Below are 13,933 nucleotides of genomic sequence, written 5' to 3' on the forward strand. Positions count from 1 at the left end.
CATGGTCCTCTTTGCTCTCATTTTGGAACAAAGGGAAGTTTACCCGATCTGGGCCTCGCTTCTGGGCAGGGCTTCAGCTGCTCCAAAACCCATCTTCTCTGGGGAGTCGGGACTGGGTGTGGTTTCCCCCTCTCCCTCCCTGGCACCTAGCCCATGGTGTGGGACAGAATCCTGGGCAGCAGAGACAGCAAGCATAGATGTCCAGAGGCAGGAAGTGGGGTGAAGACTTGAGCGGAAGGAGCACAGGAATCATCAAGGCTTGTCAGCACAGGCTGGGGTGGTCCCCTGGCACAGGTCTGGGGAGGCCTTCTGGGCCTGCCCTGGAGACACGGCGGGTCGTGTGGGTGTCCCACCTGTGGGGTCAGCACGCAGAAGAGCCCTGTGGTTGGTTTAATGCTCTTACCACTGTCTTGAAAGTTTTGAAAACTTTTGAATAAGAGTCTTCATTTTCACTTCATGTTGTGCCAGGCAAATTATGTGTGAATAGCTAGATCTGCCTGAGATCACAGGATGCAGCGGGGGTGTTGAGATCCAGAAGGTGACTTCAGGTGCAGGACAGTTTACAGACGTTCCTGCAGGGGACTTTGAGATGGGATGAGGGCCTGGAAAGGAAGGGCCAAATGGAGGGGCACCAGGAAGCCAAAGCCTGCAGGGTCCTCCATGCATACACCACTCACCCACCCACCCATCCATTCACCACCCATCCACCACTGATTCATCGGTTAATCATACAGCTAACATTTCTAAGGCTCTGTGATATATTAGGTTCTGGTTATACGGTTCCCATTCTTTGGAGCTTGTGGTCCATTGAATACCAGTCCCCACCCACCTTGTCCGAGGCGACACACCCTCTCTCCCACTTTCTACTGTTTCCTCATTTTCCCTTTCTTTTCACAGGAGACAGTACTTGTTTCTTGCCTGCCTTTCCCACCAGAATGTGGACTCCTAAGGACAGGCCTTGATCTAAAGGCTCTGTCACTGCTGAGTTGCTCAGTCCATATTTCCCAAGTGAATGAATGAATGGACAAGTGAATGAATACAGGTAAGACCAGGGCTGTATTCAGATCATTTGAAAGCCCTACTTGGGACTCCCCTGGTGGTCCAGTGCACTTCCACTGCAGGGGGCATGGGTTCCATCCCTGGTTGGGAAAGTAAGATCTGCATGGTATGGCCAAAAACAAGCAAAAAATGCCCTACTTGCTAAAATGATTAGGGTAACCTCTTCACGTGTAATTTAATATTAAATATTTTAATATCTTTTAAATTACACGTGAAGAGGTTACCCTAATCATATTACTAACATAAGTGTAAGAAAATCCGTCAAGGGTCTCATTTTCCCCTCGAAGGCTATTTGGTGCTTTCTTCAACATAGAAAATATAACACCTCTCCCCCATTTTTCCTTTCCTTGTGGCCCTGTTTTGCTGGCACCTGAAGCTTGACTTCTCCTGGTAGGTCACTCAGGCCTAGAGAGCAAGGAGGTTGAGTCATTTCTATTGAGCAGGCCCCTCTGTTGGGGATTTGGGAGAGTCAGAATGGAGGTGCCAGTGTGGCAAGGTGGAATCTCACAGGGGAGCAGGGCTGGCAGGCAGAGGTAGGGCCAGGGCAAGAAGCTGGGAACCTCATGTAGGCTGGGGCAGGGCAGATGTAAGGGAGCCAGGGAGAGCATCTCAGAACAAGTCCTAGGGGAGGGGGGACAGGGGCAGGGGTGACTCACAGGTTACAGAAGGAGCAGTCTCCTGGGGGGAGATGGGGCAACAGTGAAATGGAGCAGAGGGTCTCAACAGGGTGGCACCTGGGGAATGAGTGGTGCCCAGGTTCACGGGGGAGCCCTGCGTATCCCTTCATCCGGCTGCTTGTCTGCATCCTTGATCACGCCCTTTACTGAGCTTGTGAATGTGCTTCCTTGAGTTCTGTGATCAATCAAACTCAAGGGGGGGCTCTTAGGAACCTCTGATCTGTAGCAGGTGGTCAGAAGCACAGGTGATAATCTGGGCTTGCACCTGACGTGAAGGGGAAGAAGGGAGACAGTCTTGTGGGTCTGAGCCCTTAACCTGTGAAATCTGATGCTGTCAGTGGATAGAGGGTGTCAGACTGGAGTTGGTTCCTGGACACCCTGCTGGCGTCTGTGAATTGCTTGTTGGTGTGGGGGAAACCTCCACGCACTGGGTGACCAGAAACTCAGAAGTGAAGTGTTGGGGAATTCCCTGGTGGTCCAGTGGTTAGGAATCGGAGCTTCCGCTACAGGGGGAAGGGGTTTGATCCCTGGTCAAGGAACTAAGATCCCAAGTATCATGCAGTGTGGCAAACAAATAAAGTTTTAAACAAGAAAATTCTTTCCAAAAGAAAGTGAAATCTTTCCTGTGAGCAGTAAAGAAAACAGAGAAGAAATACACAATGGGGAAGAGCTGGGGGTTTCCCTGCAAAGGAAGGTAGACAAAACCACAACTTTGGGGAAAATTCTTTTTTTCAACCGATAGAAATCCTCGCATTTCTTTTTCTTTTTAAAAAAATTTTATGGAGAAGGAAATGGCAACCCACTCCAGTATTCTTGCCTGGAAAATCTCATGGACAGATGAGCCTGGTAGGCTAGTCTATGGCATCGCAGAGTCGTACACAACTTAGCAACTGAACAACAACAACACACAATCAGGCAGATTGTGATTTGGGGAAATAGTTCTTGATGGACATGTGACATAAAATGAAGAGTGAAGTGACCTAGCAATATGGAATACAGAGTTTTGTAAGAAATTAACGTTTGTGTATAGAATAATAATTGCAAATATTCAAACAATAAAGTCCATGGCTAAAGAAAAAAAAATATTTTATTGGCCTATAGCTGATTTACAATGTTGTGTTAATTTCAGGTGTGCAGCAAAGTGAATCAGTTATACATACACATAGGCCATTACAGAGTACTGAGTAGAGTTCCCTGTGCTATACGGTAGGTCCTTATTTGTGATCTGTTTTAACCCTTGCATTTTTGTTGGACAAAAATCTACCAGTTACTTGTAACTTTGCAGCATCTAGGGCTTACTCAAAACACAATTCCCTAGAGAAAGAGCCAATCCCTGGGCGGCCTGTTAGACAGTGAGCCAGGACATTTCAGATACCCTTCTACCTTGTTTCAAAATCGTGGATACATTTTTCTTAATCTATGTGGGTCAGGAGTTGGTACAAGGGCTTAGGAAGCTCCAAGACTGATATTCTTTACCACTCTTTATGTGTGTGCGCATTTTTTCTGGAAAAAGAGGTTTGCAGCTTGTCGTCAGGTTCTCAAAGGGTCAGTGAACCAGCCTCCCCCAAGTTTAAAAACTATCCACTCAAAAGCTATTGACCTCCCCAGCTCCTTCTCCAAAGGGGAGGAATTAGCATCTTGACGCGGAAGTCTTCCGTCAGTGCTCTCATTTGCATCATCAGGCATCCGCTAATATGCGCTGCAGGACAGTCCTTTCTGGTCTTTGAGGTCCCAGTGTCCAGGCAGGCCTGTCAAGATCTCGACCTCAAGGATCTTTTTTAAGTTTTGATTTCGAAAACTGAGGCTTAACACGCAGGGAGCAAAAATTGTTAAGAGTATACATTGTTAAGCATACAGAGCGATGCATTTTCACACACACGCCCACACCGGGGGCTTCTTTTTGTATTTCTAGTGATTACCATCACTGCCATCAATAAGTCTCACTTCTGTTATTGAAATCATGCAGTATATTTACTTTTGTGTGTTTGTTTGGCTTCCTTTTGCTCCACATAACATCTGTAAGATCTACCCACGTTGCGTGTGTTCAGCAGTTGACTTTTTTCTGAGTAGTATTACGCTGTATGGCGAAACCACGATTTATTTACCCATTCTGTTGCTGCTGGGTATCTGGGTTGTCTCTGGGTTTTGTCACCTGAAGCGAATCTTCTGTAAGCCTTCTTGTGTCTTTTCCAGGACGTGGGTTCTCATTTCTTTTTTGTTGCACATGCAGGAGTAGGGTTGCTGGGTCATAAGCTGAGCCCATTCAATTAAGAATATGCTGTCACTCTGAGCTGCTTTCACCGGCACATGGTCTAGCTGCCTTTCTTCTTTACTAATGCATCTGCATTACTTCATTTTGTCTTCACCAAACGCCAGTGATGCTGGCCAAGCAAACACTGTCACTACCCCGACGTGTAACTGTCACTGTTTACTCACGGCCCACAGGGTTCAAAGTTCAAGTTCAGAAGTGCAGAACCCAAAGATTACAAAATTCTTCCATTAGGAAATGGAAACTGAGTTCCCAAAAATCTCACACACTTTTGGATCAGAACCTGCTGGGAGATGCCAGCAAGAAATGTGGCTGGCAAGAGTGAGTGGGACTCAACTGTGTTCTTGGCAGGCCAGGAAGGCTTTACAAGCTTTGTATTACAATTGTTTCTCTATTTTAGGTTGGACAGTGGCATTGCCGTTATGTTTTTATTAAAAGAGCCTTTATCTTTTAGGGGTCTCCCTAGCGGTCCAGTGGTTAGGACTCGGCCCTCTCTCTCATTGCCAAGGGTACAGGTCCATCCCTGATTGCAAACTAAGATTCCACAAGCCATGCGCCACCGCCAAAAAAATTTAGAAGTAAATAATCAAAGAATCTTTATCTTTTAGTGATTGGTACTCAAGAACTCGTGGACAAGATGATAAGAGTTCTGGATTTGCTTTAAAGAAATCAGAAGAACAGAGGGACAATGTTTGAGTAGTAATGAAATCATTACATGCATTTTTTTTTAAAGGGTTCCTTAGAGCCACAACAGGCAGCTGCTACAGTGTGTTCCAATCAAACTGGGAAAGAATTTGGGGAAAACAGAGAAGGAGAAAGATTACTTTCTGAGGCAGACTGTAGCCTATTTTTGGCCCTGAGGAAACTCAGGGTCCAATCAGGCCAGAGCTCCCCAGGGACCTAGATGCTCTGTTCGCTCCAGGGAACTGCAGTCCCCAGGGAGCTGAAGTCTGAGGAGCAGAGCTGAGAAGGGAGTAAGGCCTCCACCCCCTGGCCGCAGCTGCTCGTGGTTTTGGGCTCCTTAAGGTCCCCAGAGAGAGTCCAGCCTCTGGGGCACAGGTGAGCGGGGAGGCCACCGCGGTCTCTGCCCCTGTCCCTCCCGGCAGCAGGTGACACCAAGGCGGCTCACAGGGAGGGCTGCACAGTCAAGGTCGCGGAGCCCTGAAAACACACCCGGTGCCCCCCGCCACGCCCCCCGCACCCCCCCCCATTCCCCGAGGGGCGCGGGAGGGGGAAAGGAATGAGGGAGAAAGTGACCTTGGGCCGGGGACCCGCAAACAGCTGGGGTTCTAAGAATCGGAGGAAAGGGTATGTGAGGTAGGGCGGCAGTCCAACTTGCGAGGCACAAGCCTAGAAGGCCCACAAGCAGGTAGATGCGTGCGAGGGGACGCTGGAGCGACCAGGGCAGGTGCGGTGCAGCCCAGCCTCGCCGCGTGCACCCTGGTCCAGCCCACCTGCCCTCTTGGGCCCTGAGATCTTCCAGGCTTCTCGGTCTGGGATCGCTCACCAGCCAGACAGGAGCCGGCAGGGGAATGAAATCTTCAACTTCTAACTTCAAAGAAATGCAAATTAAAATAAGGAGAGATACCCCGGCTCCACTCTCTTTAGGACTGAGGGTCAGCAGTGCCGAGCTCCCGGAGATGAGGGCGCCCTCCCAGGCGCCCGTGGGAGTGGACGCTTTCCAAGAGAGCAGCTCAGCTCTGCAAGTGGCACCAAACTGTCACCAAGATATCTCACGTGCCTGTCCTTTGACCTTGTTGATTCACGTCTAGTGATCTACAGGGAGATACAATCTTTCAAAGACGCACACTGACTGCCCAAGCAGCTTCATTTATGCCTGTGAAAGGGACAAGGGGGAGCCCAAGTGTCCATGTTAGTCACTCAGTTGTGTCCGACTCTTTGCGACCCCGTGGACTGTAGCCCACCAGGTTCCTCTGTCCATGGGATTCTCCCGGAAAGGATACTGCAGTGGGTTGCCATTCCCTTCTCCAAGCGATCTTCCCAACCCAGGGATCAAACCCGGGTGTCCAAAGTTGCAGGCAGATTCTTTACAGTTTGAGCCACTAGGGAAGCGCTAAGTGTTCCTGGGGCGAGTTAGATAGAGTGAAAGCCTTGGTTATCTCGGTGACCCGTCCACGACCTAACTCAAGTGAAAACAAAGGTATCCTGCGACTTCATTCAAAGCAGCCTGAAGAGTGTGCGCCCACAGAGCGGAGTAGTAGCGGCGGCGATGGGGGCGGGAACTAGAGAGGACTTTCATTTTCTCTTCTAAATCCATCTGCGGTACCGACCAAATACTGCAGACCGAAAGACAGAGGCCAGCAAGGGTTTTTCACCGCCCAAAGAAGTGGTTGGCCTTTAGGAAAGCCCGGTCTTTGGTCATTAAACGGGTTCTTTGACGGAGCACCTGCTGTATGCGGGACCGCCAGCTGGGGCCTGGGGAGCAGTTCCGGCAAAGACAGGGAAGGGGCGGCTGACCCTGCGGGAAGCGCGGACCCCACGATGTAGCCGCCCAGTGGCAGCTGCCCTCGGCCTAGATTTAGACCCTGAGACCGGCCAGTGCGAGCCCAGGACCCACACAAAGTATACGGGTCACTTCGTCTCCACCTCCAGCCAGTTCTTTCCTGGTACCTACTATGCTTTCGGCATCTGAATAGTTTCCTAAATCTTACCAAAGCCTCCCAGGGGAGGAATTTTTATCCCAGTTATATTAAGAAGAGGCTCAGAAAGCTCACTGGAATAAGCATTAAGGTTTCGGCGCCAGGAGTCACGCGGCCCAAAGATCCTCTCAGCTCTCACTCCCGGTAGAGGGTCCAATTTGAGGTGTGGGCTCTAGAATCAGACAGTCGGATCCATCCTCTTAGTGTGATCTTGGCGGGCAGGTTAGTGATCCCTTCTCCAGCCCGGGCTAGGATCAGCTATTTATAGGAGTGCCCTGAGGATTATACGGGGCAATGCTATAAAGGTCGAGCACAAGCTAGGCACTGTGCTGAGCGCATTTATGGGCATAGCCCTAATGAGCTGGCCCATTTTTCAGATGAGTAAACTGAGGTTCGCAGGGCGAGAAGTCTCCCCTAGGCCCCAGGCTTGCCGAAGCGGAGGTGGCGTGACACCCCCCCGCCAGCCTCAGTTTCCTCGCGGGCCCAGCTGCCCAGGGCGCCCCGCCCCTAAGGATGCCCCACCCCGTCCAGGCCCCGCCCCCGGCCCGCCTGGCGCCCGGAGTCGCCGCCCGCGCGGCCGCAGCCCCGAGCGCCTCAGCCAATCGGCCTCGGCCGGCGCCGGGTGCATTCAGCCTCACTCGCGGTCCTCCCGCCCCCGGCTCCCGCTCGCCGCTCGCTCACTCGGCCGCCGCTGTCGCTGCCGCTGCACCTCTGTCCGCAGACTCGGTAAGGCCGGGCTGAGTCCGCGCGCCGCGGGGAGGGCGGGCTGGCGCCGAGCACTGGCTGCGGCGGGGCCCGGGGCCGGTTGCGGACGGGGACGGCAGGGGTCCCGATCGAGGCGGGGCAAGGGGGGGAACACTTCTTGGGCTGGGGCCGCCGAGGGACGCGGGGTTCGTGGAGAGCTCGAAACTGGAGCGAGGAGGGACACCACATACCCCGCAGCGGACCGGGTCTAGGGGGTCCGCGACCCTGGCGTAGGAAAGCAGTCCGGTGCGGCTGCAGGTTAGGGATGCTCAGCCCTTCGAACTTAGCAGGACTCCTCTGGCCGGGGGCCCTTAAGGCCACCGGCTCTCTTTCCCTTCCTATCTCACCCTCACTTTCAAGAAGTGGGTAGTTTGGGTCTGGGGGTCAGTCCGAGGGTCGGTCGGCCTGGGGACAGGTACTGTGCGGGAGCTGACGGGGTGCTTGACTCTCCGGACTTGGCACGATGCCCCCGGCCGGGGGCCACCAGGACCGCCGGCTCCCTCTCCTCTCCTTGTACCCTACTCCCCTCGCCGAAGTGGTTTGGGTCTGGGGATCCGCAGTAGGGCAGGGGGAGTGATGCTCAGCCCTCCGGACCTGGCAGGGGACTTGAGCAGGGCGCTGCGGATCCTTTCTCGACCTCGCCCCATCCCTCCCCCTCCTGGGGTGGATTGGGTCTGGGGTGCAGTCGCCGGATCGCGGGCCGATCCCAAGCGGGAGCCAGAGGGACGCTGGGGACTCAGAAGGACGCCGCCGACCCCCCTCCAGGCGTCCGCCCCCGCAGTGCAGCGGTGGGGACACGCCCTTGGCGCTGGGACTCAGGCGCAGTCCGAGCGCCCTAGGTGCATTCGAAACGGGGCGCCTGGCCTGAGTCCTCCTCGCGAGTGTCCTCCATCCCCGCGTGCGGCGCGCGGTCTAGGGCAGGTGGCCGCGGAGGCAGCCCAAGGTCGTGCCGGGGCAGGGAACTGACTTGCGGGGGGTGGGAGGGTGTGGGGGCCTCACGTGACCAGGCCCAGGCGAACTTGGCCTGCGAGCCCGGACGGCGTGGTCAGGGCGGTGGAGCATCCCGGGCTCCGTCAGTCCCTAACCCCAACTCCCTAGGCGAGCGGACAGCCAGTCCCTTTCGTTTTGTTTGGAAAGACCGTGGGTCGGCGTCTTTATATTGTAAATCGGCGGCTGACTTTCATTAATGCCAAAGAGAAGGATGATCGTACTCTTCACTCCAAGAGTTAAAAATCTCGTCATCAGGTTGAATACAAAGCAAACTTAATATTCCCAACTCTGAACTACTCTTGGTTCCTCTGCGCTTCATGTGATATTAAAATATTGAAGGGCAGATTTTAGTAGGAAACTGATAACTTTGTAAGCTACCTAATAAAATGAAATTCAGCTTAACCTCCTGAAACGTGTATTTTATTACACCTTTTGTTGTTGTTGTTACACCATTTTCTCACACAGGAGTCCGGTTTCTGGTCATTCCAGATATTCAAGCATGTTTACTTACTTCTAAGAAAGAAAGAAAGGGTAGTTGCTCAGTCGTGTCCAACTCTTTGCGACCCTATGGACTGTAGCCCACCAGGCTCCTCTGTCCATGGGATTCTCCAGGCCAGGATACTGGAGTGGGTTACCATTTCCTAAACTCCAAGCCAAACGAATAAAAAATGGTCAAGCACACTGGTCTTTTTTTTTTTTTTTTAATGCCAGCAAGCATCAGTCCCCCCAAACTTTCCAAATTATTTAAGGTGATACTGTTTATCGTGGAGGCAGGGGAGTGTTTAGTTGTGATAGGAACTGGAGGCTGCATTCTTGCCGAGTTCGGGGTGGTTCTGCTTCTGCGGGCTCCAGGGCTCCTTCGTATGTAAATGACCGGTTTCCTTCCTAAGATGTGTGGCGAGATCTGATCTTGAATGCTGAACTCCATCTAAACAGGTGTGAGAATCGGAAAAAGGGCCACCTTGAGCCGTGCACACACTCTGTATCAGACTGGCAGAAATGGGCGTCATGCACCGGCCCAAATAACCTTTCGAGTTTGTACTGAAAACAAGAATGCACCTGGCGTCGCTGCCGCCCTTAGTCCCGGGCCCGTGGTCACCGAGCGGTCAAGCCTGGGTGGCTGGGGAGTCCTGGGGCGAGGGCGCGGACTTACGCAACCCTGGCCCCGCGCGCGGGTTCATGGAAGCACCGTTAATTGTTCTCGGGCTTCGCGGTGAGCCCCTTCCGGAGGCGCCGTGCGCTCGCTGGGCGCGGCGCCGCCCTTCTGACGTGGGTTGTCTTCGGGGACACCAGGCTCTTCGCTGTCCCCAAGGTTGACCACGCAGGCCTTCCCACCCCAAGGCGCTTTTTGTCGCCTGCTGCCTCCAGGGTGACAGCGCTGGCGACGCGCGCCAGATCGCTCCGGAAGGTCTCTCTGGGCCGGGCCGGTGGAACAGGATCTGCGCGCCCTGGACGCGCCAGGCCGGGGGCGGGGCTCGCCGTAACCTTTCCCCTACTTTTCTCAGCCGTCACGTGACGCCCGCGGGAGGGGCGGGGCGCGCCGACCGCAGTTGCCGGCGGCGGCGGCGAGGACGCCTTCCAAGCGAGCAATTAAAGTCGCAGCCTGGAGTCTGAAGGCGGTGGGAAGGTGGGAGGCGGAAACGCGCTCCCGCTCCGGGCCTCGGGCTGCTTCTGCACTTTGATCGGATGCATTTTTTCCTTTGTTGGAAAAAAGTGTTTAGTCACTCTGCATGGTTGTTGTTGGCAGACCCGACCGAGTGCAGCTGCCGCTGGAAGCCTGCACTTTGAATTCCGGAAAAAATTGCTGCTTTTAAGAATAAAATTGTTGTTCCAGCTGGTCTGTTTCAAGTGTGTTTCGGAGATTCTCTGTCTCCCAACTTCAACGAGTCCTCTGCCCGAGCCCCTCTTTTGAGCTTTTGCTACGAGGACTTTTCTGTTTAAAAAAAAAAAAAAAATAGGTAGCACAAGCCCAGGATGCAAAACGAAGTGGGTACCAATGGGAATTCAGCACAGAACGGGCTACCTCTCTCGTGCCCCTCCCGATAAGCCACCCCTATTGTTTCTTTGACAACTGCAGAGATAGTCTAGGCTGTACAGGGCATTTAAAAGAAAATCTGCTAGTTAACACAAATAAGGAATATGTTCTGCTTGTTGATTTCTGATTATTTTGCTGCCTTTTGTGAATTTCACCTTTTGCCCCAAGCAAATATTAGGTGGACACTGCGTTCCCAGCAGGCCCTGGACTGAGGCCAACTTGACCTCCTTAGGTAAGGTGACTGTGGAATGCCCTTTACTTTTTTTTTTGCATGTGAGTTGTTTTTATGTCCAACAATGTTTCGGGAAGTTAATAATTGAAAGTAGTTGCGGTACAGTAGGGCAATGGCCCCATGGAGGGTTGGGAAGCAGGGCGGCCAGGTTCAACTTCTGAGGGCTTATCAGCTGATCGTTGGACACCAAGTTCTCTAGGCAGAAAGGAAAGGAATTGCTCCCACTCCGGATGTGGTGGTTCACTCCCATGTCCCAGGAGGTCAGGATCCTCCTAGATTCTTCCCAACTGGCCCCTAAGCTGCACCTGCTACTTCTGCTTCCTAAATGGCTCTTGAACTTGCCTTCCTCCCCATTTCCATGACCCAGAGCAGGCATTCAGGTATTTGCAAGGGAAAGTTTGAGTCCCTTTCTTCCCTGGATTGTTGTGAGGTTTTCTTTTCTTTTCTTTTTTTAACATTTATTTGGCTGCACTGGGTCTTAGTTGTGGCACGTGGGAGCTTCGATTTCCATTGCATAATGCGGGCTCTTCCGTTGCAGCCTGTGAACTCTTGGTTGCGTCGTGTGGGATCTAGTTCCTTGACCAGGGATCGAACCTGGGCCCCCTGCATTTGAAGCACTCCAAGTGTTAGCCACTAGACCACCAAGGAAGTCCCTCCCCTGGATTGCTGTACTCTCCTAAGATAGTGAGGGACCTTTGGGACAGTTGGGTCTCCCTTGGGAAGCCTTGCTTCACCTTGTTATTACCGGGGTCGGGGACTCCTGCCAGCTCTGTCCTTCCCCACATCAAGGGGTCAGGATCCTCCTCTCCCACCAGTATACTGGCTTCCTCTGGGGTCCCAAGGCTCTTGACCCCCAGCACACACACAGCATTCAGCAGGATATGTTAGGTTGTGTTCCAGCATCCTGGTGGGGAGGGCAGTAAGCTCCTTAAGGACAGGCAGTGACTTTCTAAGGAGTCACTCCCTCCCACACAATTAAACAAGTAGTACAGGTTTGTACTGAAAACAAACACAAAATAACCTTGCCTTTAAAAAAAATTGTTTTATACCGTAACTTGGACTTTGTTTTTTCTGAAATACTTCATTTGTAAGATTATACCTATATCACTGATTTTTACCCAAGTGTCACCTCATCTGTGCCCTTTTTAAAAGATTTCAGTTCGCTTCAGTCACTCAGTCGTGCCCAACTCTTTGCGATCCCACGGACTGCAGCACGCCAGGCTTCCCTGTCCATCACCAACTCTTGGAGCTTACTCAAACTCGTGTCCATTGAGTCAGTGATGCTCAGAATTTTGGGTTCTTTCAACTTTTGCCAGCATAGATTGTTGTGCAGAGTGAAGTATAGCAATGATGCTGTTAAATGTCAAAGACATTTAGTGGCGGTATCAAGTACGGTGGCAAGAGGCGGGATGGCACCCACATGGCGACCTACATTCTTGGAGGACTGCTGCTGGCCTGCGGCTGCAGTCGGAAAGGTACAAAGTCTGTTCCTGCGCCGGAGGCCTGATGTGAGTTATGAGCAATGTGCATACTTTATTTGCCAGGAAACAGATCTTGTGAATGGCAATGACATTTGCTCTAGGCCACACACACTTACACACGGACACACACACATCTGAGTACATGGCAGAGCTGGAATCTGAACCTCCATCTGTGTTTTCCGAAGCTTGTGCCCCCTCCTCTAACAGGCTGCTTCCCAGACCACTGTGCAGGTCAAGGGCCTGGGTGTTGGTGCTCCCCCTCCCCTGGGCCCACTGGACATGACACCGGATCAGCTGTGTGTATTTCTGGGTTTCCATTTCCTCCTCTTTAAGCCAGTGCCTCTGACACCTGTCATCCTGTCTCACGGGGATTTTATGAGGATCCCTAAGGGGCCAGATGTGAGAGTAGTTTCCCCGGTGTGAAACCCTTGGCTGTAGGCAGGTTTTATGGGTACAGCTGCCTTCTGCAGTCCCCAGATTGGAACATGTGGTTTGACCAGTTCAGTTGCACTTTTGGTGCAAAGGAGAAGCACATGGGTGTCCCCCCCACTCCCCCTGCCGCCCCCACCAAGTCTTTGGAGAGAACCACCCCATGGTAGGGAGGAGAGGCTCTGCAAACTCTCTTGGGTGGATGCGTGCCCCACCCAGCTGTCGTCACTCAGGCCCTTGTGCTGATGTTGGCCAGTCTGGAGGAGGTCCTTCCAGGTGGGCATCCAGAGAAAAACACCTCAGTAGGTAGTGCAGTTAATTGGGGCCTGCCAAATTCTGTATTTTCTTTTTTTCTGTTTTGTTGGCCACACCTCACGGCTTGTCGTTGTTCAGTCGCTCAGTCACATCTGACTCTTTGTGACCACTTGGACTGCAGCACGGCAGGCTTCCCTGTCCTTCTCTGTCTCCCTGAGTTTGGTCAGATTCATGTCCATTGAGTCCGTGATGCCATCCAACCATCTCATCCTCTGTCGTCCCCTTCTCCTCCTGCTCTCAATCTTTCCCAGCATCAGGGTCTTTTCCAATGAGTCAGCTTTTTGAATCAGGTAGCCAAAGGATTGGAGTTTCAGTTTCAGCATCAGTCCTTCCAATGAAGGACTTCTAGGATATTATTCCAGTGCCTGCTTGCATGCTAAGTCGCTTCAGTCATGCCTGACTCTGTGCGACCCTATGGACTGTAGCCCGCCAGGCTCCTCTGTCCATGGGGATTCTCCAAGCAAGAATACTGGAGTGAGTTACCGTTTTCTACTCCAGGGGATCTTCCCGACCCAGGGATCGAACCCGAGTCTCTTTTGTCTCCTGCTTTCACAGGGCGCCACCTAACAGTTCTCAGACCAGGGATCCAACCTGTGCCCCCTGCAGTGGAAGCAGAGTCTTAACCCTTGGGCCACCAGGGAGTCCCCAAGACATTCTGTATTTTCCTTATAAAGACATGGCCCTCGATGACCTTTCCTCAATTCTTTTTCTTGCGAAGATTTATCTGATTAATCATCAGTTGTGGATACTGCACAGTGTAAGGCTTACATTTGAATTTGCTTTATTTTTATAGCAGCTCTGTAGGCAAAATCTGTTGTTTATCAAAAGTCATAGAAACAAGGATAATGATGCAGAATTCCCCTGTAACCTGCCTTGACTCAGCATCTTTACCCTGTAAATGTGAATGGTTTATTATGATATACTTCACTGTGAGAAATGAACCATGTGGCCAGTTTAAATAAAGCAGTTATTAAATAATGCGGTTATTCAGTGCTCAGTCATGAATTCAAGATGTAGCCCTTCATGAGTGAAAATACCTGTC

General features: G+C 52.1%; 1 protein-coding gene across 1 annotated transcript in view; it reads left to right on the plus strand.

Moving 5' to 3' along the window:
- Positions 1-7,267: 7,267 nt before the first annotated feature.
- CPT1A (carnitine palmitoyltransferase 1A) overlaps positions 7,268-13,933 on the plus strand; it is a 60,952-nt gene continuing 54,286 nt past the window's right edge. Inside the window, exon 1 of the mRNA XM_055580589.1 lies at positions 7,268-7,391. The gene's annotated coding sequence lies outside the window, so the exon portion shown is untranslated. The remainder of the gene's footprint in view (positions 7,392-13,933) is intronic.

The sequence above is a fragment of the Bubalus kerabau genome, chromosome 5, assembly GCF_029407905.1.
Source record: "Bubalus kerabau isolate K-KA32 ecotype Philippines breed swamp buffalo chromosome 5, PCC_UOA_SB_1v2, whole genome shotgun sequence".
Classification (NCBI taxonomy): Eukaryota; Metazoa; Chordata; class Mammalia; order Artiodactyla; family Bovidae; genus Bubalus; species Bubalus kerabau.